Source organism: Tachyglossus aculeatus, chromosome 5, assembly GCF_015852505.1.
Source record: "Tachyglossus aculeatus isolate mTacAcu1 chromosome 5, mTacAcu1.pri, whole genome shotgun sequence".
Classification (NCBI taxonomy): Eukaryota; Metazoa; Chordata; class Mammalia; order Monotremata; family Tachyglossidae; genus Tachyglossus; species Tachyglossus aculeatus.
The window spans coordinates 37,295,304-37,319,045 of NC_052070.1; the positions used below are offsets into that span (position 1 = coordinate 37,295,304).

At 49.2% G+C, this 23,742-nt stretch overlaps 1 protein-coding gene across 7 annotated transcripts in view; it reads left to right on the plus strand.

Annotated features, from left to right (window-relative positions):
- LOC119928189 (RAP1 GTPase activating protein) overlaps window positions 1-23,742 on the plus strand; it is a 127,774-nt gene that overhangs the window by 79,640 nt on the left and 24,392 nt on the right. For 6 of the 7 annotated variants that reach the window (XM_038746223.1, XM_038746217.1, XM_038746218.1 and 3 more), the window contains one exon: window positions 2,104-2,197. The gene's annotated coding sequence lies outside the window, so the exon portion shown is untranslated. Of the gene's footprint in view, window positions 1-2,103; window positions 2,198-15,219; window positions 15,271-23,742 lie in introns of those variants that run through there. The other variant, XM_038746221.1, reaches the window with a different exon arrangement.

Here is a 23,742-nt window from a genome sequence, read left to right on the forward strand (position 1 = left end):
CTACCTCACCTCCCTTCTCTCCTTCTCCAGCCCAGCCCGCACCCTCTGCTCCTCTGCCGCTAATCTCCTCACCGTGCCTCGTTCTCGCCTGTCCCACCATCAGACCCGCAGCCCAAGTCATCCCCCGGGCCTGGAATGCCCTCCCTCTGCCCATCCGCCAAGCTAGCTCTCTTCCTCCCTTCAAGGCCCTGCTGAGAGCTCACCTCCTCCAGGAGGCCTTCCCAGACTGAGCCCCTTCTTTCCTCTCCCCCTCGTCCCCCTCTCCATCCCCCCGTCTTACCTCCTTCCCTTCCCCACAGCACCTGTATATATGTATATATGGTTGTACATATTTATTACTCTATTTATTTATTTATTTATTTATTTTACTTGTACATTTCTATCCTACTTATTTTATTTTGTTGGTATGTTTGGTTCTGTTCTCTGTCTCCCCCTTTTAGACTGTGAGCCCACTGTTGGGTAGGGACTGTCTCTATGTGATGCCAATTTGTACTTCCCAAGCGCTTAGTACAGTGCTCTGCACATAGTAAGCACTCAATAAATACGATTGATTGATTGATTGATTGATTGATTAATCCCCATTTTACAGATGCGGTAACTGAGGCCCAGAGAAGTGAAGTGACTTGCCCAAAGTCACCCAGCTGACAATTGGTGGCGCTGGGATATGAACTCCTGACCTCTGACTCCAAAGCCCGAGCTCTTTCCACCGTGCCACGCTGCTTCTCTTAACCCAACAGTGGGCTCACAGTCTAGTCAGAGAAGTGAAGTGACTTGCCCAGGGTCACACAGCAGACATGTGGCAGAGCCGGAATTAGAACCCATGACCTGTGACTCCCAAGGCCGGGCTCTTTCCACTGAGCCATGCTGCTTCTCAGTAAGCACTCTTAGTACGGTGCTCTGCACACAGCAAGTGCTCTATAAATATAATTGCCTTACTCATTTTGCCAACTCCAAGCTGGGCCCTGCAGGGCTTCCTTCTGACATGTCCAAGACTGAACTCCTTGTCTTCCCTCCCAAACCCTGCCTTCTCCCTGACTTTCCCATCTCTGTTGACGGCACTACCATCCTTCCCGTCTCCCAAGCCCACAACCTTGGTGTCATCTTTGATTCCACTCTCTCATTCACCCCTCACATCCAATCCGTCACCAAAAACTGCCAGTCTCACCTCCGCAACATCGCCAAGATCTGCCCTTTCCTCTCCATCCCAACGGCTACCCTGCTCATTCAAGCTCTCATCCTTTCCTGTCTGGACTACTGCATCAGCCTTCTCTCTGATCTCCCATCCTTGTGTCTCTCTCCACTTCAATCCATACTTCATGCTGCTGCCCGGATTATCTTTGTCCAGAAATGCTCTGGGCATATTACTCCCCTCCTCAAAAATCTCCAGTGGCTACCAATTAATCTGTGCATCAGGCAGAAACTCCTCACCCTGGGCTTCAAGGCTGTCCATCCCCTCGCCCCCTCCTCCCTCACCTCCCTTCTCTCCTTCTCCAGCCCACCCCGCACCCTCCGCTCCTCTGCCGCTAATCTCCTAACCGTACCTCGTTCTTGCCTGTCCCGCCATCGACCCGTGGCCCACGTCCTCCCCCGGGCCTGGAATGCCCTTCCTCCCCACATCCACCAAGCTAGCCCTCTTCCTCCCGTCAAGTCCCTACTGAGAGCTCACCTCCTCCAGGAGGCCTTCCCAGATGGAGCCCCTTCCTTCCTCTCCCCCTCATCCCCCTCTCCTTCCCCCCATCTTACCTCCTTCCCTTCCCCACAGCACCTGTATATATGTATACATGTTTGTACATATTTATTATTCTATTTATTTATTTATTTATTTTACTTGTACATATCTATTCTATTTATTTTATTTTGTTAGTATGTTTTGGTTTTGTTCTCTGTCTCCCCCTTTGAGACCGTGAGCCCACTGTTGGGTAGGGACCGTCTCTATATGTTGCCAACTTGTACTTCCCAAGCGCTTAGTCCAGTGCTCTGCACACAGTAAGCGCTCAATAAATACAATTGATTGATTGATTGATTGACCCCTGACTGTAGGGTCCCTCCCCCACGGTTCCCTGTGTGGCCCCAAACTGACCCACCGCTCCCCTTCTCTTGCAGGAGAAGTGATGGTCCGAGCCAGCCCTTCCCTCACGTCCTAGACCTGCCTCGCGTGGACTTGACACCTCTTCACACAGCTTGCCTCTGCCCCAAGGTAAGGAGGCTCCCTTTGTCTGCCCACCCCTGGGCCCGGGCACCCCGCAGGGGGTTGCAATGGACGAAAATCACCTCTCCACAGCCCTGGTGAAGCCCACCCAAGGCAGGCCCCCATCACTTCCACCCCAAGGCCCCGGCCAGCCCGGGGCATGGTTTCCTGGACAGGCTTAGCGGGAGTGTTGGACTCAGACTCTCCAGGCCACCCCTGCTTCGGCCCTCAAAGAGGTGGATCCATCATGATAATAACTGCGGTATTTGTTAATCAATCAATCAATCAATCGTATTTATTGAGCCCTTACTGTGTGCAGAGCGCTGGACTAGGCTCTTGGGAAGTACAAGTTGGCGACATATAGAGACAGTCCCTACCCAACAGCGGGCTCACAGTCTAAAAGACTGTTAAGTACTTGTATATTCCAAGCATTGAGAAGCAGCGTGGCTCAGTGGAAAAAAGCCTGGTCTTTGGAGTCAGAGGTCGTGGGTTCAAATCCCGGCTCCGCCACTTGTCGGCTGGGTGACTTTGGGCAAGTCACTTCACTTCTCTGGGCCTCAATTCCCTCATCTGTAAAATGGGGATGAAGACTGTGAGCCCCCCGTGGGACAATCTGATCATCTCGTATCTCCCCCAGCGCTTAGAACAGTGCTTTGCACATAGTAAGCGCTTAATAAATGCCATCATTATCATTATTATTATAGATAATGGGTTCAAATCTCTGCTCCACCAATTGTCAGCCGTGTGACTTTGGGCAAGTCACTTCACTTCTCTGGGCCTCAGTTCCCTCATCTGTAAAATGGGGATGAAGACCGTGAGCCCCCCGTGGGACAATCTGATCACCTTGTATCTCCCCCAGCGCTTAGAACAGTGCTTTGCACATAGTAAGCGCTTAATAAATGCCATCATCATTATTATTATTATAGATAATGGGTTCAAATCTCTGCTCCACCAATTGTCAGCCATGTGACTTTGGGCAAGTCACTTCACTTGGCCCTACTGAGAGCTCACCTCCTCCAGGAGGCCTTCCCAGACTGAACCCCTTCCTTCCTCTCCCCCTCGTCCCCCTCTCCATCCCCCCATCTTACCTCCTTCCCTTCCCCACATCACCTGTAAATATGTAGGGACTGTCTCTATATGTTGCCGACTTGTACTTCCCAAGCGCTTAGTACAGTGCTCTGCACACAGTAAGCGTTCAATAAATACGACTGATTGATTGACTGATGGATTCACTTCTCTGTGCCTTAGTTACCTCATCTGTAAAATGAGGATGAAGACTGTGAGCCCCATGTGGGACAACCTGATCACCTTGTAACCTCCCCAGCGCTTAGAACAGTGTTTTGTACATAGTAAGCGCTTAATAAATGCCATTATTATTATTATTATTATTATTATGTAGCATGGGAATAGAGACAAGGAAGTCAGGTCAGACAGAGTCCCTGTCCAGCATGGGGCTCACAATCCATGGGGGAAGGAGAACAGGCATTTCATCTGCAGTGCTCTGCACACAGTAAGCGCTCAATAAATACGATTGAATGAATGAATTTTACAGATGAGGAAACTGAGGCACAGGGCATTAGAGCAAGTCAGAGCAAGCAAGTGGCAGTGCCGAGTTTAAAACCGAGGTCACTTGAGTCCCAGGCCTGAGCTCTTTCCACTAAGCCATGCTGCTTCTCCCAGGGTCACCAGCTCCTAGGGCATCCCGGCTGTGGAATGGACCAAATGCGAGCAGACAGCAGGCAGGATCTCAGCAGCTGTGCCTTCCAGTGGAGGGGATGGACTGTTCACCCCCTAACCCAATTTCCCTCCCTTCCCTCCCCTCGACGACATTTGAAATTCTGTCGGGCCGAGCCTCCGAGAGATGGAGGAGTTGAGGAAGAGGAGGCAGAGGGGGAACTGCCAGCAGCTCAGAAGATGCTTACCTCTCAGAGACCTCCGGAGACTCATTCATTTAAACACTCCATCGATCATATTTATGGAGCACTTACTGTGTGCAGAGCACTGTACTAAGCACTTGGAAAGTACAATTCGGCAACGGATAGAGACAATCCCTGCCCAACAACGGGCTCACAGTCTAAAAGACTCCACCTTTAAAGCCTTATTGAAGGCACATCTTCTCCAAGAGTCCTTCCCTGACTAAGCCCTCATTTCCTCTTCCTCTCCCTTCTGCATTGCCCTTATGCTTGGATTTGTCCCCTTTATTCATCCTCCCTCTATCAGCCCCACAACATTTACGTCCAGATCCATAATTTCCTCTTCCTCTCCCTTCTGCGTTGTCCTTACATTTGGATTTGTCCCCTTTATTCATCCTCCCTCCACCAGCCCCACAACATTTACGTCCAGATCCATAATTTACTTATTTATATTAATGTCTATCTCCTGCTCTAGAGTATAATCTCTCTGTGGGCAGGATGTCTACCAACTCTGTATTATTGTACTCTCCCAAGTGCTTAGTACAGTACTCCTTGCACTGTAAGTGTTCAGTAAGTACGATTGATGGATTGAGAGCCCAAACCACTGATGTACCAGTGATGTACCAGTAAATTACTCTATTTATTTTATTTGTAAATATTTACTATTCTATTTAGTCAATGATGTGCAATAAATACAATTGAATGAATGTACTCCTGGCCGGGCCGAGAGGAGCCCCAGCTTTGTCAGCTAGACTGTAAGCTCGTTGTGGGCAGGGAATGTGTCCGATTATTGTTATATTGTACTCTCCCAAGGGCTCAGTACAGTGCTCTGCACACAGTAAGCACTCAATATTCATTCATTTATTGAGCACTTACTGTGTGCAGAGCACTGTACTAAGCGCTTGGAAAGTCCAAGTCGGCAACATATAGTGACGGTCCCTACCCAACAACGGCTCACAGTCTAGAAGGGGGAGACAGGCAATAAAACAAAACATGTAGACAGGTGTCAAAATCGTCAAAACAAAATAAAGCTGTATGCACATATATGCATATGAGTCACATATATATCACATATATGCTATATGCACATCATTGACTAAATAGAATAGTAAATATTTACAAGTAAAATAAATAGAGTAATAATTCTGTACAAATATATACAAGTGCTGTGGGGAGGGGAAGGAGGTAGGGCGGGGGGGATGGGGAGGAGGAGAAGAAAAAGGGGGCTCAGTATCAGGGGGGCTCAGTCTAGTACAGTGCCCCCCCGACACATACACAATACAATCCAATACACATAGTATTGGGAGAATACTACGTGCCAAGCACTGTTCTAAGCCCTGATAATAATGATGATGGCATTTGTTAAGTGCTTACTATGTGCCAAGCACTGTTCTAAGTGCTGGGGTAGATACAAGGTTATCAAGCTGACCCACGTCGGTCTCCCAGTCTTAGTCCCCATTTTACAGTTGAGGTAACTGAGGCACAGAGAAGTTGACTTGCCCCAAATCACACAGCTGGTAGGAGGCAGAGGCGGAATTCGAACCCACAATCGATTTTTCTGGACTCACTCTCAATTTACACTGACGCCCCCAAATCCAGCCCTCAACACCCACAAACCCCAAGCATTGTCACCCTCTGCACAAATTCCTCCACGTCCCATTTGCTGTATATATGTATACATGTTTGTACATATTTATTACTCTATTTATTTATTTTACTTGTACATATCTATTCTATTTATTTTATTTTGTTAATATGTTTGGTTTTGTTCTCTGCCTCCCCCTTCTAGACTGTGAGCCCACTGTTGGGTAGGGACCGTCTCCAGATGTTGCCAACTTGGACTTCCCAAGCGCTTAGTCCAGTGCTCTGCACACAGTAAGCGCTCAATAAATACGATTGATTGATTGATTGATCTGTTCTGGGCCCTGTCAAAGTCACAGGTCTTGTCCACTTGTCCACTCACACCTCTTCCTCGTCGTGGCCCCTCCACCTCCACCCCTGTGGGACCCGTCCCTCTTTTAGACTGTGAGCCCACTGTTGGGTAGGGACTGTCTCTATATGTTGCCAATTTGTACTTCCCAAGCGCTTAGTACAGTGCTCTGCACATAGTAAGCGCTCAATAAATACGATTGATGATGATGGGAACGAGTTTATCATGAGGCTGCATTGAGATAGGTGCCTGGAAGCACTCGGGCTTGGAAGTCGGCTGTGTAATAAATCAATATTTACTGCTGTTAATTATTGAAATGGAGGCTGGGCCGTGTCTGGCGCATCCGTCTACGTGTTTTGTTTCGTCGTCTGTCTCCCCCCTTCTAGACTGTGAGCCCGTTGTCGGGTAGGGACTGTCTCTCTATGTGGCCGACTTGTACTTCCCAAGCGCTTAGTACAGTGCTCTGCACACAGTAAGCGCTCAATAAATACGATTGAATGAACGTCTGTACAGATTTATTACTCTGTTCATTTTACTTGTCCATATTTACTATTCTATTTATTTTGTTAATGATGTGCATCTAGCTTTAATTCTATATGTTCTGATGACTTGACACCCGTTTACATGTTTTGTTTTGTCGTCTGTCCCCCCTTCTATCAATCAATCAATCAATCGTATTTATTGAGCGCTTACTGTGTGCAGAGCACTGTACTAAGCGCTTGGGAAGTCCAAGTTGGCAACCTATAGAGACAGTCCCTACCCAACAGTGGGCTCACAGTCTAAAAGGGGGAGACAGAGAACAAAACCAAACATACTAACAAAATAAAATAAATAGAGTAGATATGTACAAGTAAAATAAATAAATAAATAAATAAATAAATAAATAAATAAATAAATAGAGTAATAAATATGTACAAACATATATACATATATACAGGTGCTGTGGGGAAGGGAAGGAGGTAAGATGGGGGGATGGAGAGGGGGACGAGGGGGAGAGGAAGAAGGGGCTCAGTCTGGGAAGGCCTCCTGGAGGAGGTGAGCTCTCAGTAGGGCCTTGAAGGGAGGAAGAGAGCTAGCTTGGCGGATGGGCAGAGGGAGGGCATTCCAGGCCCGGGGGTGGACGTGGGCCGGGGGTCGATGGCGGGACAGGTGAGAACGAGGTACGGTGAGGAGATTAGCGGCAGAGGAGCAGAGGGTGCGGGCTGGGCTGGAGAAGGACAGAAGGGAGCTGAGGTAGGAGGGGGCGAGGGGATGGATGGACAGCCTGGAAGCCCAGGGTGAGGAGTTTCTGCCTGATGCGCAGATTGATTGGTAGCCACTGGAGATTTTTGAGGAGGGGAGTAACATGCCCAGAGCGTTTCTGGACAAAGACAATCCGGGCAGCAGCATGAAGTATGGATTGAAGTGGGGAGAGACATGAGGATGGGAAATCAGAGAGAAGGCTGATGCAGTAGTCCAGACGGGATAGGATGAGAGCTTGAACGAGCAGGGTAGCGGTTTGGATGGAGAGGAAAGGGCGGATCTTGGTAATGTTGCGGAGCTGAGACCGGCAGGTTTTGGTGATGGCTTGGATGTGAATGGCATTTGTTAAGCGCTTACTATGTGCAAAGCACTGTTCTAAGCGCTGGGGGAATACAAGGTGATTAAGCTGTCCCACGTGGTGCTCACAGTCTTAATCCCCATTTTACTCATGAGGTAACTGAGGCTCAGAGAAGTTAAGTGACTTCCCCAAGGTCACACAACCGACATGTGGTGGAGCCGGGATTTGAACCCATGATCTCTGACTCCAAAGCCCGTGCTCTTTCCACTGAGCCACGCTGCTTTATTCTAGACTGTGAGCCCGTTGTCGAATAGGGACCGTCTCTATAAGTTGCCGACTTGGACTTCCCAAGCGCTTAGTACAGTGCTCTGCACACAGTGAGCGCTCAATAAATACGATTGAATGAATGAATGAACTCCGTCTCTGACTCTCCCTCTCTGCCTCGCTTGACCTAAGCCCCTGAAGACTGGCACCCTCCCCAGTCCCCCGGCCTCCTCTCCAACTTGCCGAGCCCACCGGGCAGGTGTGCCTGCTGGGCTCTGTACCTGAATTTTCTGTAAAGCAAGCACTATCCCACATGGCGCTCAGTGGGGGCTGCATATTATATACTATATAATACTATACTATACTATAATACTATACTACTATATAATACTAATAATGATGATGGTATTTGTTAAGCCCTTACTATGTGCAAAGCACTGTTCTAAGCGCTGGGGAGGTCACAAGGTGATCAGTTTGTCCCAAGTGGGGCTCACAGTCTTCACCCCCGTTTTACAGATGAGGGAACTGAGGCCCAGAGAAGTGAAGTGACTTGCCCAAAGTCACACAGCCGACAAATGGCGTAGCCAGGATTTGAACCCGTGACTTCTGACTCCAAAGCCCGGGCTCTTTCCACTGAGCCACGCTGCTTCTCTAAATTATACTACTAGTAGTATACTACTATAGTATACTATACTATATTGTATAGTACAGTATACTACTAGTAGTATACTACTATAGTATACTATACTATATTGTATAGTATAGTATATACTATAGTATAGTATAGGGGAGGGGAGTATAGTATATAGTATAGTATATATAGTATATAGTATACTATACTATAGTATACTATACTCCCCTCCCCTATACTATACTATTATAGTATACTATACTATATTGTATAGTATAGTATATACTATAGTATAGTATAGGGGAGGGGAGTATAGTATATAGTATAGTATATATAGTATATAGTATACTATAGTATACTATAGTATATACTAGCCCACTGTTGGGTAGGGACCGTCTCTATATGTTGCCAACTTGTACTTCCCAAGGGCTTAGTACAGTGCTCTGCACACAGTAAGCGCTCAATAAATACAATTGATTGATTGATATACCATACTACTACTATAATACTATAGTACTATAATACTATAGTACAGAACAGATCAATCAATCCAACAGTGGGATTTAGTGACTAGAGCACAGGAGTCAGAAGGACCTGTGTTCTAATCCCCGCTCTGCCCCTTGTCTGCTGGGTGACTTCGGGCAAGTCTTCTCTTCAGCACGCCACGCTTCGCTGCTTCCCCATCCCCCCTTCCCCGCCTTACCTCCTTCCCCTCCCCAGAGCACCTATATATATGTATAGATGTTTGTACAGATTTATTACTCTATTTATTTATTTATTTAACTTGTACATATTTATTCTATTTATTTTATTTGGTCTATATGTTTTGTTTTGTTGTCTTGTCTCCCCCTTCTAGACTGTGAGCCCGCTGTTGGGTAGGGACCGTCTCTATACGTTGCAAACTTGTACTTCCCAAGCGCTTAGTACAGTGCTCTGCACACAGTAAGCGCTCAATAAATACGATTGAATGAATGAATATGTTGCAAACTTGTACATCCCAAGTGCTTAGTACAGTGCTCTGCACACAGTAAGTGCTCAATAAATATGATTGAATGAATGAATGAATGAATGAACCAGGAGATGGCTGGCTCAGTCTGAGGGCAGAGAGTGGCCTGGGCCGTAACTTGGCATATCATTCATTCATTCAATCATATTTATTGATGATGATGATGATGATGATGATATTTGTTAAGCGCTTACTATGTGCCAATGACGGTGGTATTTGTTAAGCACTTTCTATGTGCCAAGCACTGCTCTAAATACTGGAGTAGATGCAAGGTGATCAGGTTGTCCCACGGGGGGCTCACAGTCTTAATCCCCATTTTACAGATGAGGTCACTGAGGGCACAGAGAAGTTAAGTGGCTTACCCAAAGTCACCCTGCTGATGAATGTCGGAGCCGGGATTAGAACCCACAACCTCTGACTCTCAAGCCCAGGCTCTTGCCACTGAGCCACGCTGCTTCTCATTTACTGAGCACTTACTGTGCGCAAAGCCCCGTACTAAGCGCTTGGGAGAGTACAATATAGCAACAAACGGACACATTCCTGCCCACAGTGAGCTCACAGTCTAGAGGGGGAGACAGACATTACTATCAATAGATAGATAAGTAAATAAATAAATACAAATGAATAAATAAATACATTTTTTAAAAGTTGCAAATATATATGTATGTGCTGCGGTAATGGGAGGAAGATGAATGAAGGAGCAAGAGAAGCATCGTGGTTTAGGGGAAAGAGCCCAGCCTTGGGAGTCAGAGGTCGCTCTAATCCCAGCTCTTCCACTTGTCAGCTGTGTGACCTTGGGAAAACCTCTTAACTTCTCTGTGCCTCAGTTCCCTCATCTGTAAAATGGGGATGAAGACCGTGAGGCCCACGTGGGACAACCTGATCACCTTGTAATAATCATCATCATAATAATGGTATTTGTTAGTAATGATAATAATGGCATTTATTAAGCGCTTACTATGTGCAAAGCACTGTTCTAAGCACTGGGGCGGTTACAAGGTGATCAGGTTGTCCCACGGGGGGCTCACAGTCTTAATCCCCAGTTTACAGATGAGGTCACTGAGGCCCAGAGAAGTCAAGTGACTTGCCCAAAGTCACAGAGCTGACAATTGGCGGAGCGGGGATTTGAACCCACGACCTCTGACTCCAAAGCCCGGGTTCTTTCCACTGAGCCACGCTGCATCTCCGTAGTAAATTAAGCACTTACTATGTGCCAAGCACTGTTTTAAGCGGTAGGGTAGATCAATCAATCAATCAATCAATCAATCGTATTTATTGAGCGCTTACTGTGTGCAGAGCACTGTACTAAGCGCTTGGGAAGTCCAAGTTGGCAACAGAGACAGTCCCTACCTAATAGTGGGCTCACAGTCTAAAAGGGGGAGACAGAGAACAAAACCAAACAAACAAAATAAAATAATTAGAATAGATATGTACAAGTAGAACAAATAAATAAATAAATAGAGTAATAGATACAAGGTAATGACCTTCTGAATCCCAGGCCATGGCTCTATCCACTACGCCATGCTTGTCTCTAACCCGGCATTTAGAACAGTGCTTGGCACATAGTAAATGCTTAATAAATACCATCATTATTATTGTTTTTATAAATAAATGGTTATTATAAGAGCAGCACAGGAGGGAGCGGCACACATAGCGTGACCTGGGGATCCTTAAATCAGAAACACTGCATCCCTCTCCCCGACTCCGCCGTTATTTTAAAAGCCTTCACCCTTAGGCCATAACCGGACCCCTCCATCCCTGTCACGGGCCTGAAATTGCCCTTCGTCGGGAATGACAGGAGTTGGGAGACACAGGCCGGAATATGCCTTTTTTCCTCAGTTCCCCCTCCCTTCCGTGTCATTCATTCATTCAATCGTCTTTATTGAGCACTTACTGGGTGCAGCACACTGGACTAGGCGCTTGGGAAGCCCAAGTCGGCAACATCTAGAGACGGTCCCGACCCAACAGTGGGCTCACAGTCTAGAAGGGGGAGACAGACGACAGAACAAAACATCAATCAATCAATCGTATTTACTGAGCGCTTACTGTGTGCAGAGCGCTGTACTAAGCGCTTGGGAAGTACAAGTTGGCAACATATAGAGACAGTCCCTACCCAACAGCGGGCTCACAGTCTAGAAGGGGGAGACAGACGACAGAACAAAACATGTGGACGAATCGTCAGAACAAACAGAATTATGCCTCTATGCACATCATTAACAAAATAAATAGAATAGTGAATATGTACAAGTAAAACAAATAGGGTAATAAATCTGTACAAATATATACAAGTCAGCTGGGGGACTTTGGGCAAGTCGCTTGACTTCTCTGTGCCCCATCTGTAAAATGGGGATGAAGACTGTGAGTCCTACGTGGGACAACCTGATCACCTTGTAATAATAATAATAATAATGATAATAATGATAATAATAATAATAATAATGACATTTATTATAATAATAATGGTAATTAGGGTTAGGGGATGTAAAATGGGGATGAAGACTGTGAACCCCACGCAGGACAAACTGACTCTCACCATCATCATCATCATCAATCGTATTTATTGAGCGCTTACTGTGTGCAGAGCACTCACCATGCTTTCTCATCCTCCTTCTAGCATTTTTTACAGAAATGGAGGATACTATATGTCCTATATATATTTTTATATAGACAGTCTCTCCATGCTGCCGACTTGTACTTCCCAAGCGCTTAGCACAGTGCTCTGCACACAGTAAGCGCTCAATAAATACGATTGAACGAATGAATGACAACCTGATCACCCTGTCTCTCCCCCAGGCGCTCAGAACAGTGCTTGGCACAAAGTAAGCGCTCAATCAATCAATTGTATTTATTGAGCGCTTACTGTGTGCAGAGCACTGGACTAAGCGCTTGGGAAGTACAAGTTGGCAACCTATAGAGACGGTCCCTACCCAACAGTGGGCTCACAGTCAACAAATACAATAATAATAACAACAACAATAATAATAATGATAATAACAAATGCATTAAAAAAAGGAAGAGGAGGAGCCAGCCTCGGGGCCAGCATCTCTTCCATGCTCTGCACACAGTAAGCGCTCAATAAATACGAATGAATGAATGAATGAATGGGGCGGGGCTAGGGTCTCTACAGGGAGGGGGCGTGGCCACCCTCACTTCCGGGAGGGGGCGTGGCCATCCTCACTTCCGGATGGGGCGTGGCCATCCTCGCTTCCTGGAGGGGCGGGGCCAGCCTCACTTCCGGGAGGGGGCGTGGCCAGTTTCCCCGCATTGGGGGCGTGGCCGGTCTCGCTTCCGGGAGGGGCGGGGCCAGCCCCTCTCCAGGGAGGGGGCGTGGCCAGCTTCTCCTCGGGGGCGGGGCCAGCTTCTCCTCAAAGGAGGGGGCGTGGCCAGCTTCTCCTCGGGAGAGGGGGCGGGGTCAGCCTCACTTCCGGGAAGGGGCGTGGCCAGCCTCTCCCCATGGAGGGGGCGGGGCCAATGCCACTTCCGGGAGGGGGAGGGGGCGGGGGTGGCTCAGTGGAAAGAGCCCGGGCTTTGGAGTCAAGAGGTCATGGGTTCAAATCCCGACTCCGCCAATTGGCAGCTGGGTGACTTTGGGCAAGTCACTTCACTTCTCTGTGCCTCAATTCCCTCATCTGGAAAATGGGGATGAAGACTGTGAGCCCCCCACCATGGGGCAACCTGATCACCTTGTAACTTCCCCAGCGCTTAGGACAGTGCTTTGCACATAGTAACCGCTTAATAAGTGCTATTATTATTCAGAGAGGGGGCGGGGCCAGTCTCACTTCCGGGAGGGGGGAGAGGGGGCGGGGCCAGCGTCTCTTCAGGGAGGGGGCGGGGCCAACCTCACTTCCGGGAGAGGGGGAGGGAGAGAAGGGGCGGGGCCAGTCTCACTTCCGGGAGGGGAGGGGAAAGGGGGCGGGGCCAGCGTCTCTCTTCATTCATTCATTCATTCATTCATTCAATCGTATTTATTGAGCGCTTACTGTGCGCAGAGCACCGTACTAAGCGCTTGGGAAGTCCAAGTTGGCAACATATAGAGACGGTCCCTACCCAACAACGGGCTCACAGTCTAAAAGGGGGCGGCAGACAACAAAACAAAACACGTGGACAGCTGTCAAGCCATCAGAACAAATAGAAGTAAAACTAGATGTACATCGTTAGCAAAATAAACAGAATGGTAAGCAGCGTGGCTCAGTGGAAAAGAGCCCGGGCTTTGGAGTCAGAGGTCATGGGTTCAAATTCCGGTTCTGCCAGTTGTCAGCTGTGTGACTTTGGGCAAGTCACTTCACTTCATTCATTCATTCAGTCGTATTTGTGGAGCGCTTATTGTGTGCAGAGCAGTGTACTAAGCGCTTGGGAAGTACAAGTTTGCAACATATAGAGATGGTCTCTACCCAACAGCGGTTCACTTTTCTGGGCCTCAGTGACCTCATCTGTAAAATGGGGATAAAGACTGTGAGCCCCACATGGGACAACCTGATCACTTTGTAACCTCCCCAGCGCTTAGAACAGTGCTTTGCACGTAGTAAGCGCTTAATCATTATTATTATGATTATTAATAAATATGTGAAAGTGGAGGTGGCTGGGGGGTGGGGAGAGGGGGCGTGGCCAGCCATGTTTGGGGGGGTGGGGGGAGGGGGGCGGAGCCAGCCTGTCCTGGGGCCGAAGGGTGGGGGGAGAGGGCGTGTCCGGGGGCGGGGCGTGGGCGGCACGGGCCAATCCGCAGTCGGAAGGTGGGCGTGTCCCGGCCGGGGCGGACCAATGGGCGGTGTTGTGGGCGTGTCCCGGGCGGGCGGTGGGCGGGGCTCTGGAAGAGCGGGCCAATGGGCGGTGCGGGGGCGTGGCTCCGGCGGAGCGGGCCTATGGGCGGTGTTGTGGGCGTGTCCCGGGCGGGGCGGTGGGCGGGACTGGGGGAGCGGGCAATGGGCGGTGTGGGGGCGTGTCCCGGGCGAGGCGGGCCAATGTGCGGTGCGGGGGCGTGTCCTGGACGGGGAGGTGGGCGGGGCTCTGGCAGAGCGGGCCAATGGGCGGTGCGAGGGGCGTGTCCTGGACGGGAAGGTGGGCGGGGCTCTGACGGGACGGGCCAGTGGGCGGTGCAGGGGGCGTGTCCTAGACGGGAAGGTGGGCGGGGCTCTGGCGGAACGGGCCAATGGGCAGGGCTGGGGGCGTGTCCCTGGCGGGGTGGGCCAATGGGCGGTGTGGAGGGCGTGGCTCGGGCGGAGCGGGCCAACGGCCGGCGCAGAGGGCGTGTCCTGGACGGGGAGATGGGCGGGGCTATGGCGGGACGGGCCAATGGGTAGCGCGCGGGGGGGGGGTGTGTCCCGGGCAGGGCGGGCCAATGGGGGTGCGGGGCGCGTGGCTCGGGCTGGAGCGGGCCAATGGGCGGCACGGGGGGCGTGGTGTGGACGGGTCCGCGGCGGAGCGGGCCAATGGGCGGCGCGGGGGTGTGTGTCCTGGACGGGGCGGTGGGCGGGGCCGTGGCGGAGCGAGGGGCGTGTCCTTGACGGAGAGGTGGGCGGGGCCGTGGCGGGAGCGGGCCAATGGGCGGTGCGGGGGCGTGTCCCGGACGGGGAGGTGGGCGTGGCCGTGTCGGAGCGGGCCAATGGGCGTCTTGGGGGCGTGTCCCGGGCGTCGCGGGCCCGAGCCCGGAGCCCGCGGGGCGAGCGGGGCGAGTGGGGCCGGGGCGAGCGGGGCCAGCTGAGCGCCCCCCTCCGACCCCCCGAGGAATGGCGCGTCCGGGCCGCCCGCTGCCCCCCGCCCCGCCGCGGAGGGGCGCCCTGCCGCCCGGGGCCGGCTGGCAGGTGAGGACCGGGACGGGCCGCGGGAAGCGGGGGGGGCGGGGACCGTCATTCATTCATTCACTCATTCATTCATTCATTCATTCATTCACTCATTCATTCATCCATCCCATCGTATTTAGTGAGCGCTGGGGAAGGACCAATTCACTCCTTCAATCGTATTCCAACCGTCAGCTGGGTGACTCTGGGCAAGTCACTTCACTGCTCTGGGCCTCAGTTCCCTCATCTGGAAAATGGGGATGAAGACTGCGAGCCCCACGTGGGACAACCTGGATAATAATAATAATAATTTTGGTATTTGTTAAGCGCTTACTAGGTGCCAAGCACTGTTCTAAGCGCTGGGGAGGTTACAAGGTGATCAGGTTGTCCCACGGGGGGCTCACAGTCTTCATCCCCATTTTACAGATGAGGGAACTGAGGCCCGGAGAAGTGAAGTGACCTGCCCAAAGTCACACAGCTGACAAGTGGCAGAGGCGGGATTCGAACCCATGACCCCTGACTCCAAAGCCCGGGCTCTTTCCACTGAGCCACGCTGCTCACAGTCTTCATCCCCATTTTTTCCAGATGAGGGAACTGAGGCCCGGAGAAGTGAAGTGACCTGCCCAAAGTCACATAGCTGACAGTTGGCGGAGCCGGGATTTGAACCCATGACCCCTGACTCCAAAGCCCGGGCTCTTTCCACTGAGCCACGCTGCTCACAGTCTTCATCCCCATTTTTTCCAGATGAGGGAACTGAGGCCCAGAGAAGTGAAGTGACCTGCCCAAAGTCACACAGCTGACAAGTGGCAGAGGCGGGATTCGAACCCATGACCCCTGACTCCAAAGCCCGGGCTCTTTCCACTGAGCCACGCTGCTCACAGTCTTCATCCCCATTTTTTCCAGGTGAGGGAACTGAGGCCCGGAGAAGTGAAGTGACCTGCCCAAAGTCACACAGCTGACAAGTGGCAGAGGCGGGATTCGAACCCATGACCCCTGACTCCAAAGCCCGGGCTCTTTCCACTGAGCCACGCTGCTCACAGTCTTCATCCCCATTTTTTCCAGATGAGGGAACTGAGGCCCGGAGAAGTGAAGTGACCTGCCCAAAGTCACACAGCTGACAGTTGGCGGAGCCGGGATTTGAACCCATGACCTCGGACTCCAAAGCCCGGGCTCTTTCCACCGAGCCACGCTGCTTCTCTTGATGACCTTGTATCTCCCCCCCAGCACTTAGAACAGTGCTTGGCACATAGTAAGCGCTTAACAAATACCATCCCTATTATTATTATCATTATTATTATTTAGTGAGTGCTCACTCACTCCTAAGCCCGGGCTCTTTCCACTGAGCCACGCTGCTCACAGTCTTCATCCCCATTTTTTCCAGATGAGGGAACTGAGGCCCAGAAAAGTGAAGTGACCTGCCCAAAGTCACCCAGCTGACAGTTGGCGGAACCGGGATTTGAACCCATGACCTCTGACTCCAAAGCCCGGGCTCTTTTCACCGAGCCACGCTGCTTCTCTTGATGACCTTGTATCCCCCCCCCCCAGCGCTTAGAACAGTGCTTGGCACATAGTAAGCGCTTAACAAATACAATCACTATTATTATTATTATTATTGTTTAGTGAGCGCTCACTGTGTGCGGAGCCCTGGGCTAAGCGCTTGGGAAGTACTAAGCAGCGTGGCTCAGTGGAAAAGAGCCCGGCCTTTGGAGTCAGAGGTCATGGGTTCAAATCCCGGCTCCGCCAGTTGTCAGCTGGGTGACTTTGGGCAAGTCACTTCACTTCTCTAGGCCTCAGTTTCCTCATCTGGAAAATGGGGATGAAGACTGTGAGCCCCACGTGGGACCACCTGATCACCTTGTAACCTCCCCAGTGCTTAGAACAGTGCTTGGCACAGAGTAAGCGCCTAATAAATGCCATCATTATTATCACTAACTCATTCATTCCATCGTATTGAGTGAGCGCTCGCTGTGTGCGGAGCACTGGGCTAAGCGCTTGGGAAGTACTGATTCATTCCGTCAGCTGTGTGACTTTGGGCAAGTCACTTCACTTCTCTGGGCCTCAGTTCCCTCATCTGTAAAATGGGGATTAAGACTGTGGGCCCCCCGTGGGACACCCCGATCACCTTATAACCTCCCCAGCGCTTAGAACAGTGCTTGGCACGTAGAAAGCGCTTAGCAAATACCGTCATTATTATTATTATTATTATTATTTAGTGAGCACTCACTGTGTGCTAAGCGCTTGGGAAGTACTAATTCATTCATTCTATCGTATTTACTGAGCGCTCACTGTGTGCGGAGCACTGGGCTAAGCGCTTGGGAAGTACAAATGGGCAACGGATAGAGACGGTCCCTCCCTGACAACAGGCTCCCAGTCTAGAAGGGGGATTCATTCATGCATTCAGTCGTATTTATTGAGCGCTTACTGTGTGCAGAGCACTGTGCTAAGCGCTTGGGAAGTACAAGTTGGCAACGTATAGAGACGGTCCCGACCCAACAGTGGGCTCACAGTCTAGAAGGGGGAGACGGACAGCAAAACAAGTAGACGGGTGTCAGTAGACAGTAGACTGCCGGCCCCGCCACCATATTCATTCATTCAATCGTATTTATTGAGCGCTTACTATGTGCAGAGCACTGTACTAAGCGCTTGGGAAGTACAACTTGGCAACATATAGAGACGGTCCCATATGTCACTCCATCGTACTTATTACTGAACGCTTACTCTGGGCAGGGCATTGTACTAAGCGCTTGGGAGAGGACAGGAATAATAATAATAATGATAATAATGGCATTTGTTAAGCGCTTACTATGTGCCAAGCACTGTTCTAAGTGCTGGGGGGATACAAGCACTTCTATGTAATATGAATTTATTACTCTATTTATTTGAGCCCACTGTTGGGTAGGGACCGTCTCTACATGTTGCCATCTTGTACTTCCCAAGCGCTTAGTATAGTGCTCTGCACACAGTAAGCGCTCAATAAATACGATTGAATGAATGAATGAATTTATTTATTTTATTTGTGCATATTTATTCTATTCATTTTATTTTGTTAATATGTTTTGTTTTGTTCTGTCTCCCCATTCTAGACTGTAAGCCCACTGTTGGGTAGGGACCATCTCTATATGTTGCCAACTTGGACTTCCCAAGTGCTTAGTAACATGCTCTGCACACAGTAAGTGCTCAATAAATACGATTGAATGAATGAATGAATGAATTTATTTTATTTGTGCATATTTATTCTATTTATTTTATTTTGTTAATATGTTTTCTTTTGTTCTCTGTCTCCCCCTTCTAGACTGTGAGCCCGCTGTTGGGTAGGGGCCGTCTCTATATGTTGCCAACTTGTACTTCCCAAGCGCTTAGTCCAGTGCTCTGCACACAGTAAGCGCTCAATAAATACGATTGAATGAATGAATGAATTTATTTATTTTATATGTGCATATTTATTCTATTTATTTTATTTTGTTAATATGTTTTGTTTTGTTGTCTGTCTCCCCCTTCTAGACTGTGAGCCCACTGTTGGGTAGGGACCGTCTCTATATATTGCCAACTTGGACTTCCCAAGCGCTTAGTACAGTGCTCTGCACACAGTAAGCGCTGAATAAATACAATTGAATGAATGAATTTATTTATTTTATTTGTGCATATTTATTCTATTTATTTTATTTTGTTAATATGTTTGGTTTTGTTGTCTGTCTCCCCCTTCTAGACTGTGAGCCCGTTGTTGGGTAGGGACCATCTCTATATGGTGCCAACTTGGACTTCCCAAGCGCTTAGTCCAGTGCTCTGCACACAGTAAGCGCTCAATAAATACGATTGAATGAATGAATGAATTTATTTATTTTATTTGTGCATATTTATTCTATTTATTTTATTTTGTTAATATGTTTTGATTGAATGAATGAATGAATCAACAAGGTCATCAGGTTGTCCCCCGTGGGGCTGACAGTCTTACAGTCTGTGTGACTTTGGGCAAGTCGCTTAAACGTCTCCGGGCCTCAGTTCCCTCATCTGTAAAATGGGGGTGAAGACTGTGAGCCCTACGGGGGACAACGTGATCACCTCGTATCTCCCCCAGGGCTTGGCATATAGTAAGCTCTTAGCAAATACCGTCATTATTATTACTAATCCCCATTTTCCGGATGAGGGAACTGAGGCGCAGAGAAGGGAGGTGGCTTGCCCAAGGTCACACAGCTGACAAGTTGCGGAGCCGGCATTCGAACCCACGTCTTCTGATTCCCAAGTCCGGGCTCTTGCCACTGAGCCACACTGCTTCTCTATTATTAAGTGCTTACCCTGTGCAGGGCACTGTACTAAGCCCTTGGGAGCGGAGAGTACAACCGTAAAGCACTTAGTACAGTGCTCTGCACACAGTAAGCGCTCAATAAATACGATTGATTGATTGATTGATTGAGTAAAGAGGCACGTTCCCTGCCCGCAACGAGCTGACAGTCTAAGAGCCTGCCTTATTGGCAAGAACCCGGATTTGGGAGTCGGAGGTTGTGGGTTCTAATCCTGGCCCCGCCACTCGTCGGCTGGGTGACTTTGGGCCAGCCGCTTCGCTTCTCCGTGCCTCAGTTCCCTCATCTGGAAAATGGGGATGAAGACTGGGAGCCCCATGTGGGACCTTGTAATTATAATGGTATTTATTAAGCGCTTACTATGTGCCAAGCACTGTTCTAAGAGCCCGGGGGATACAAGGTAATCAGGTTGTCCCACGGGGGGCTCACAGTCTTCATCCCCATTCTACAGATGAGGTCACTAAGGGCCAGAGAAGTGAAGTGACTTGCCCAAAGTCGCACAGCTGACGGTTGGCGGAACCGGGACTCGAACCCGTGACCTCTGACTCCAAAGCCCGGGCTCTTTCCGCTGAGCCACGCTGCTTCCCAATGTAATTGCCTCGTAGCTACCCCGGCGCTTAGAACAGTGCCTGGCACATAGTCAGCATCATCATCATCATCAATCGTATTTATTGAGCGCTTACTATGTGCAGAGCACTGTACTAAGCGCTTGGGAAGTACAAATTGGCAACATATAGAGACGGTCCCTACCCAGCAGTGGGCTCACAGTCTAAAAGAGTGGCTCGCTAGAAGGGAACTTTAGGAACGTAAAGAGGAAAAATCGGGCTTGTGCAGTGGCCCATCTCTACAAGTGAGTACTTAACAAATATCAACATTTTTATTATTATGACTACAAGGTGGGGATTTTGCGCGGGCAAAACCCGTGGCCTGGTGTCCGTGGGGTGCCCCCGTCCTCAGGCCGCGTGGGGTACAATCTGTGGGACACTGTGCGTTGGGTTGTACCCCCCGTCCGTCCCTGGTACACGCGTGTGCAACTGGGTAAACTCTGCGTGTGGGTGTGTATGTGTGTGAGACACCCGGGGCACATATATGCTTGTACATATTTATTACTCTATTTATTTTGCTTGTACATATCTACTCTATTGTACATATCTGGTGAGGAGAGCTCACCTCCTCCAGGAGTCCTTCCCAGACTGAGCCCCTTCCTTCCTCTCCCCCTCGTCCCCCTCTCCATCCCCCCATCTTACCTCCTTCCCTTCCCCACAGCACCTGTATATATGTATATATGTTTGTACAGATTTATTACTCTATTTATTTTACTTGTACCTATCTATTCTATTTATTTTATTTTGTTAGTATGTTTGGTTTTGTTCTCTGTCTCCCCCTTTTAGACTGTGAGCCCACTGTTGGGTAGGGACTGTCTCTAGATGTTGCCAACTTGTACTTCCCAAGCACTTAGTACAGTGCTCTGCACATAGTAAGCGCTCAATAAATACAATTGATGATGATGATATCTATTAGGAGAAGCAGCGTGGCTCAGTGGAAAAGAGCCCGGGCTTTGGAGTCAGAGGTCATGGGTTCGAATCCCGGCTCCGCCAACTGTCAGCTGGGTGACTTTGGGCAAGCCACTTCACTTCTCTGGGCCTCAGTTCCCTCATCGGTAAAATGGGGAGTAAGACTGTGAGCCTCCTGTGGGACAACCTGATCACCTTGTAACTTCCCCAGCACTTAGAACAGTGCTTTGCACATAGTAAGTGCTTAATAAATGCCATTATTATTATTCTATTTATTTTATTTTGTTAGTATGTTTCGTTTTGTTCTCTGCCTCCCCCTTTTAGACTGTGAGCCCACTGTTGGGTAGGGACGATCTCTATATGTTGCCAACTTGTACTTCCCAAGCGCTTAGTACAGTGCTCTGCACGCAGTAAGCGCTCAATAAATACGATTGATTGATTGATTGATTGGGGCTAGGCTTCTGGGCTTGCACCCTGCTGTGTATTTGTGTGTGTGTGTGTGTGCACGTGTGAGGTATACGGGGCACGCGTGACTTTGAGGCTCGGCTGCTGGGCTTGCACCCGGATTTGTATGTTTGTGCTTCTGTGTGTGTGCATGTATGTGTATGTTACGGGTAACGGAGAGCTTGGTATTCCGTGATCGGGAGGGTCTGGGCTCCATCCTGGCCCACTGTTGGGTAGGGACCGTCTCTATATGTTGCCAATTTGTACTTCCCAAGCGCTTAGTACAGTGCCCTGCACATAGGAAGCGCTCAATAAATACGATTGATGATGATGATGATGATGAAAGCCGGTTCCCCCGGACCGCCTTTGGTGAGGCGGCGGGTGGGTGGAGGAAGCGTTGGGTGCTGTATATATGTATATCAATCAATCGATCAATCGTATTTATTGAGCGCCTACTGTGTGCGGAGCACTGTACTAAGCGCTTGGGAAGTCCATGTTGGCAACATAAGAGAAGCAGCGTGGCCCAGTGGAAAGAGCGCGGGCTTGAGAGTCACAGGTCATGTCGAGTTCGAGTCCCGCCTCCCCCACGTGTCTGCTGTGTGACCTTGGGCAAGTCACTTCATCATCATCATCATCAATCGTATTTATTGAGCGCTTACTGTGTGCAGAGCACTGCACTAAGCGCTTGGGAAGTACAAGTTGGCAACATATAGAGACGGTCCCTACCCAGCAGTGGGCTCACAGTCTAAAAGGGGGAGACGACACTTCACTTCTCTGGGCCTCAGTTCCCTCATCTGTAAAATGGGGATTAAGACTGTGAGCCCCACATGGGACAACCTCATCTCCTTGTATTCCCCCCAGCGCTTAGAACGGTGCTTTGCACATAGTAAGCGCTTAACAAATACCAACATTATTATTATTATTATATAGAGACGGTCCCTACCCAACAGTGGGCTCACAGTCTAGAAGGGGGAGACTACTCTCTTTGTTTTACTTGTACATATTTATTCTATTCATTTAGAGAAGCAGCGTGGCTCAGTGGAAAGAGCCCGGGCTTTGGAGTCTGAGGGCATGGGTTCAAATCCCGGCTCTGCCACTTGTCAGCTGTGTGACTTTGGGCAAGTCACTTCACTTCTCTGGGCCTCAGTTCCCTCATCTGGAAAATGGGGGTTAAGACTGTGAGCCCCCTGTGGGACAACCTCATTACCTTGTGACCTCCCCAGCACTTAGAACAGTGCTTTGCACATAGTAAGCACTTAATAAATGCTATCATTATTATTATTATTTTATTTTGTTAAAATAACAAGACTGGGGCTCACAGTCTTCATCTCCATTTCACATCCCCTAACCCTAATTACCATAATTATTATTATTATTATTGTTATTACAAGGTAATCAGGTTGTCCCACATGGTACTCACAGTCTTCATCCCCATTTTACAGATGGGGTAACTGAGGCACAGAGAAGTCAAGCGACTTGCCCAAAGTCCCCCAGCTGACTTGTATATATTTGTACAGATTTATTACTCTATGTGTTTTACTTGTACATATTTACTATCGTATTTATTTTGCTAATGATGTCGGCGCAGCTCAGTGGAAAGAGCCCGGGCTTTGGAGTCAGAGGTCATTGGTTCGAATCCCGACTCCGCCACATGTCTGCTGGGTGACCTTGGGGAAGTCACTTCACTTCTCTGAGCCTCAGTTACCTCATCCGTAAATTGGGGATGAAGACTGTGAACCCCACGTGAGACAACTTGATCCCCCCAGCACTTAGAACAGTGCTCTGCACATAGTAAGCGCTTAATAAATGCCATCATTATAATGATAATAATAATAATAATAATAATTATTATTATTATTATTATTATTATTATTATCTAGCTATAATTCTGTGTGTTCTGACAATTTTGACACCTGTCCACATGTTTTGTTCTGTCGTCTGTCTCCCCCTTCTAGACTGTGAGCCCGCTGTCGGGTAGGGACCGTCCATAGATGTTGCCAACTTGGACTTCCCAAGCGCTTAGTCCAGCACTCTGCACACAGTAAGCGCTCAATAAATACGATTGAATGAATGAATGAATGAATGAATGCTGGGCTGGGGAGAGGCCAGAGCTTCCAGGGCCCTGCCAGCTGCCCACTGTTGGGTAGGGACTGTCTCTATATGTTGCCAACTTGTACTTCCCAAGCGCTTAGTACAGTGCTCTGCACACGGTAAGCGCTCAATAAATACGATTGATTGAT